Here is a 6421-nt window from a genome sequence, read left to right as displayed (position 1 = left end):
GTGCTCTGGGTTGAATTAAGTCCTTCTAAAATTCATATGTCAGTCCTTGCCCCAGTACCGCAGACTGTGACCCTATTTGGGTCACTGCAGGTGTGACTGAGGTGAGGTTATGCTGCAGTAGGGTCACCCTGATATATAAAAAGGGGAGCCCGGGTGCGGTGGCTCACGCCTGTAATCCCAACACTTTGGGAGGCCAAGGCAGGCAGATCACCTGAGGTCGGGAGTTCAAGACCAGCCTGGCCAACATGGTGAAACCCTGTCTCTACTGAAAATACAAAAATTAACCGTGACTTGTAGCAGGTGCCTGTAATCCCAGCTACTCGGGAGACTGAGGCAAGAGAATCACTTGAATCCAGGAGGCGAAGGTTGCAGTGAGCCGAGATCGTGCCATTGCACTCCAGCCTGGGCAACAGAGCAACGCTTCGTCTCAAAAAAATAAATAAATGAAGCAAAATAAATAAAAAGGGGAAACGTGGACACAGACACTATCACGTTGATTGCCGGCGGGGAGGGGGGACAGGGAAGCTTCTGCCTGCCAAGGATTGCCAGCCCCAGGAAACGCAGTGACCCGCCTTCTCAACCGCACCCCGGATGCCCGAGGCAGACCAGCAAACATCACTGATTTGATGCTGTCTCACCTGCCCCGGAGCATGAATATCCAGCGTCCTGGGCACCTGCTGCCCAGGTGTTGGCGCTGTCCGGGAAGAGCTGGGAGCCATGCTCCAGCCGCGGCTGACCTGGCCAGCCTATCCAGCTTACTTGAAAGAACCTCTTGTGTCCAGACATGGGGTGGTTGTTCAGACCTGGGGACTTTTGCTCCAAAATGAACAAAGTAAAAACAACAGACCATCTTCGTTGCCGTGATACATCCGCACCTTCCAGTGAACATTAGAATTTTGAAACCTGCCCCATGGGCGAGGCTGCTCCGCCACCTGACGCTCTTTCTGATGGGCTCGGTTAGGGGGTGTGCATGTTCCTCATTTTATTAATTAATTAATTTATTTTTGAGATGGAGTTTTGCTCTTGTTGTCCAGGCTGGAGTGCAATGGCGTGATCTCAGCTCGCTGCAACCTCTGCCTCCTGGGTTCAAGCGATTCTCCTGCCGCAGCCTCCCGAGTAGCTGGGATTAAAGGCACCTGCCATCACACCCGACTAATTTTGTATTTTTAGTAGAGACAGGGGTTTCCCCATATTGGTCATACTGGTCTTGAACTCCTGACCTCAGGTGATCCACCTGCCTTAGCCTCCAAAAGTGCTGGGATTACAGGCGTGAGCCACCGCGCCCGGCCACCTGTTCATTATTGAAATGGGAAGGGTCAGCACTTGGAGGTCTGGGAAACCCCACAGACCAGACAGCCAAGGCAGCACATTCCGGCATCACTCACAGGCCTAAGAGCCGGTCACAGAAGGTCCACAGTGATCCAAAAACGCTATCAGGCTGCTTCTCCCTGTTCCAACTACAAATCTGGATGAAGTCAGATTTTCCTTCCATACCTCAAGTAGAACAACGGATCCCAGAGGCCCGGGCAGGTGCGGGGAGAAGGACTGAGGTGCCAGGAAGCCCGACATGGCAGAGATTTGCAAATGTGGATACCAATGCCACTCTGCCCACTAGATTTTTTGTTTAAAAAAAGATGTAGCCAGGCGTGGTGGCTCAAGCCTGTAATCCCAGCACTTTTGGGAGGTTGAGGCAGGTGGAGCACGAGGTCAGGAGTTCAAGACCATCCTGGCCAACATGGTGAAACCTCGTCTCTACTAAAAATACAAAAATTAGCTGGGCGTGGTGGTGTGCGCCTGTAGTTCCAGCTACTTGGGAGGCTGAGGCAGAAGAATTGCTTGAACACGGGAGGTGGAGGTTGCAGTGAACCAAGATCTCGCCACTGCACTCCAGCCTGGGTGACAGAGCAAGATTCCATGTCAAAAAAAAAAAAAAAACCACATAATTTTTTTAAAAAAATTTATTTTATTGCATTTTAGGTTTCGGGGTACATGTGAAGCACATGCAAGATTGTTGCATAGGTACACATGTGGCAGTGTGATTTGCTGCCTTCCTCCGCATCACCTACATCTGGCATTTCTCCCCATGCTCTCTCTCCCCAGCTCCCCACCCCCTGCTGTCCCTCCCAGCATAATTATAGAAATTTGCTCTTTAAGTGTGAAAGGCGCTGGCTCCCCAAACAGCCACGAGGACTTGGGTTGTTGACGCAGCCACGTGGGCGTGAGTGCTGTGGCCGGAACGCAGCCTGAGAGTCTTCACAGGGTCTGAGGGGAGAGGAGGGCCGGGGTGGGCGTGTGTAAGGTTTGGGGTCTGGTTTAAGGTGAGTCTTCAGGAGGCTGGGTTAGGACCGAGCGTGTTTCGGATGCCACTGTTCCAGGACTGATGGGCGTCTGAAGGGTTTGGAGACTGAGCCTCGCTGAGCCATCCACTCATAGGTCCTACACAAAGGCTTTTAGGGAATTCCCAAAACAAGACCTTCACAACCTCATCTTCCTGGGCAAGTAAGAGTTCCCGGCTCAGTGGTGTGTTATTGTTTTTTGTTTCGTTTTGAGACAGGGTCTCGCTCCGTTGCCCAGGCTGGAGTGCAGTGGGGCGGCCACTGTTCCCTGCAGCCGCGACCTCCTGGGCTCAAGGAATCCTCCCCACCTCCACCTCCCAAAGCGCTGGGATTATAGGTGTGAGTCACTGCACACAGCTCCATCCTTTTTTTTTTTTTTTTCAAAACTGGCTGTCAGGATCAAGGAAAATTTACCATCTTCACCATTTTTAATTGTACGGGCCAGTGGCATTGAGAAGGTGGAAAACCCCAAACGGAGCTCCCTCTGCTCTGACGGCACAGCGGCGATCAGCACGGGGGACTCCTGCTTCTCCCTGCCCACCACACAAGCAGCGAGCTTCGCCGCAGACGCCGGCTGGGTGTCCCCCTTTCAGTTCGCTTCTGAGGCCATGTACCTGCAGTGAGCTCAGATCCACAGGTGGAGGCTCAGCCCCACAAGACTGCCCCACACCGCCCACCAGTCGTGAGTCCAGGCCTCTGGAAGGTGTCACCAAATGGCATCAAATTGGGGTGCCCGCCACCCCCTCTTTGGGTTTGATTTGCTAGAGAGGCTCACAGAACTCAGGGAAACGTGTTTACCAGCACGGCACAGCCCTGGCTCAGGGATCCCCACGGTCTGGGCTCCCAAAAGGGCTGCAGCTCTTCTCTGCCGTTCATCACTGGCAGCGCAGACAGCAGTGGTGGGGGGTTGCAGGGGCCTGTTTCAGTCCGCTTGTTACAGCTCTTTCAGTGTCTCAGCATCGCCGCCAGCGGCTTGTCAAGCGGACTAGGAAGGTGTCACAGCTCCTTTCACTGCTGCTGTTTGACGGGTCCCGAATGCTTATCCTGCATCCAGGAAAAATGAAGTTTTATGGGCAACTGGAGGGTGAGCGAGGCGGAGATGAGGCTGACTGAGTCACAGAGCAGCTCTCAGTGCAGAGAAGACCCAGTGTGGGTAGCTTCTGTCTGCCTGCAGGTCCTCCCAACAAGTTTCTGAGTCTAGCTGAGTCTGGGGTTTTTATGGGCTCAGAAGGTAGTGAGTGTTGATCAGTCCAATGGGTGGCCATCCAACTGGCCAAAAGGCATCCATGAAGCTCTCACTCTGGATTTCGGACTCCACTGGGACCAGGCAGCCCCACCCCAGGCTTCAGGTCATCCTGGCCTAAACGTAGGGTTCACCAGGGACCCACTCCTTCCCACCTAGGAACCCGTCTGCCTCCCATCACCATCAACATGCATCCACGGTGCCCAGCTATCTGTGTCGAGGGGCACCTGTAGGCCCACGCCAGGCTGCCCTCAGCCCTCCAGTACCCGGAGAGCAGAGGCAGCGGGGGCTGGTGTGGCAGCCTGCCCCAAGTATGTGCACACCTGGCTGGGCTGCAACAGCGCCTGCACTTGGCCACAATTGTGCTCTGCACTGCAGCAGGTGCCAGCAGCAGGGAGAGGCCAGGGAGTGGGAGCTGAGCCTGCAGGAGCAGGGGCTTCCCAGCTCCTCGAGAGCACACGGATGCCCAGGTCCCGAGCCACGGCTGGGTAGCTGCAGCTGTGCCCGGGAGCCTGGGCTCCCACCCTGCCAACTCAGTAGGGCACAGGGCACCTGTTCCCAGCCCCGCCAGCTCCACAGAGTGTGCAGCCCCCCCCCCCGTCTCTCCCCTGCAGCTGGTGTCCTCGCAGTGGCCGGTCCAGACAGACCGCTGCCAACATCATGATGACTGGCAGTTCCACCTGGCCTTGCCAACCAGTCCTCGCAGCTGAGCAGGTCTCAGACCCGTTTTACCCTGCCTCTATCCAAGATGGATTTGCTCTGGGTCAAACACCTCTGACACCGTGGCTCCCACCCGGGGACTGAGTCAGTGCAAGAGGCAGCTTCAACTCCCTGTGATTTCATCTCTGGCCCAGCCGACCAGCACTCCCCACTCCTGGTCCCCTCTCTGCCAAACTATCAGTCTCTGAGTTTTCGAGGAGATTGATTTGAGTAATAACTCCGTCTCCTCTGGGGCATGTCCAGCCTTGCATCGATTACATTCTTTACTGCATTGCTGCATCTCTGTGAATTCATGTCCTCTGTGCACTGGCAGAAGAGCCCATCAGGCAGTTGCAGGTAAATGACTTTGTCCATGACAGGTGATGATTTGAGGTCTGTAACCGCAAAATCCAATCACCATGCTGAGGGTGAGGAAGCCAGCCTTGCCTGACTGAGGCTTGCAGTTCCGCCACACACACCCTCTTTAGTTCTGCTGTGTCCCACACCCCAGGAGCAAAAGGGAGGGGCTGTGTCAGCCCGCAGAGGCCTCAGGGAGATTCACCGCTCCTTTATGCCAGACTGGAAGAAAAAGGAACAGGTCAGGTTGTTCCCTGAGTCAGCTCCAAGGCTGGGGGCAAAGTCCACAGACACCTACCCCTTCCACCGCACACAGGCCGGATGGGATCCCCTGCCCTGTAGCTGACCCATGCCTGTGTCCCACCTGCAGCATGTAGCCATGCTGACCAGTCCTGCCAGCCATTCTCACCCCACACAGATCTCAGAAGGAGAGGGTCTTGCTGGCCATCCAGGTGAAGCTGTTTGGGGCCAGGTGCGGTGGCTCACACCTGTAATCCCAGCACTTTGGGAGGCCACGGCGGGTGGATCACCTGAGGTCAGGAGTTCGAGACCAGCTTGGCCAACATGGTGAAACGCCGTCCCCACTAAAAATACAAAAATCAGCTGGGCATCGTGGCATGCGCCTACAGTCCCAGCTACTTTGGAGGCTGAGGCAGGAGGATCACTTGAACCTAGGAGGCAGAGGTTGCCGTGAGCCAAGACTGTGCCATTGCACTCCAGCCTGAGCCACAAGAGCAAAACTCTATCTCAAAAAAAGAAAAAACAAAACAAGTTTATCAGAGAAGCAAAGAAGTGAAAGGATGGCACGGCTGCTCTACTGAGCATACCTACGGCTATTTCCTGCTTATGTGCTAAACAAGCGGTGGATTATTCATGACTTTTCCAGGAAAGGGGTGGGCAGTTCCCAGAACGGAGGGCTCCTTCCCTCTTTATACTACGCAGGGTAACTTTCTGCCATTGCCAAGGCATTTGTAAACGCTCCTGGTGCTGGTGGGCGTGGCTCTGAGCATGCTAATCATTATGATTAGTGTGTCATGACCGGGGAGGGTGACCAGAGGTCACTTATCGCCATCTTGGTTTTGGTGCGGTTGGACTTCTTTGTCGTGACTTTCTTATCAGCAAGGTCTTTATGACCTGTATCTTGCACTGACCTTCTGTCTCGCCCAATGACTCAGACACATTTCACCCAGCCTCTGTTCAAGATGGACTTGCTCTAACACCTTGGCCTCCCAAAGCCCTGGAAATACAGGCCTGGCTGCCACAGCCTGCGTGCACGGGTGCCCTCTTTCCCGCCCAGCACCCCCGGGGCCCATCCCTGTCTAGTGGGCGGCGCTCCACTCTGCGGACGGGCTGCACTTTGCCGGCCCATTCTCCTGCTGATGGGCATTTGGGTTGCTTCCGTTTTGGACCTTTTGCCGTGAAGCTGCTGTGAAGATCTGTGTGTCAGTCTTTTTGTGGGAAACTTCTTGTTGAGGACTGGAACTGCCAGTTCCCGTGGTAAGCACAGGCGTAAGTTTATCAGAACCATTTTCCACAGCTCCTTTTGCTTCACTTCCTTTTTTTTGAGACAGTCTCACTCTGTTGCCCAGGCTGGAGTGCCGTGACATGACCTCGGCTCAGTGCAAACTCCACCTCCCAGGTTCAAGTGCTCCTCCCGCCTCGGCACCCCCCAGCAGCTGGGATTACAGGCGTGTGCCACCACGCCTGGCTAATTTTTGTATTTTTAGTACAGACAGGGTTTTGTCACGTTGGCGAGGCTGGTCTCGAACTCCTGAGCTCAGGTGAT

The sequence above is a fragment of the Cebus imitator genome, unplaced genomic scaffold (genome assembly GCF_001604975.1).
Source record: "Cebus imitator isolate Cc_AM_T3 unplaced genomic scaffold, Cebus_imitator-1.0 Scaffold384, whole genome shotgun sequence".
Taxonomy (NCBI): Eukaryota; Metazoa; Chordata; class Mammalia; order Primates; family Cebidae; genus Cebus; species Cebus imitator.
This window is presented reverse-complemented; position numbering follows the sequence as displayed.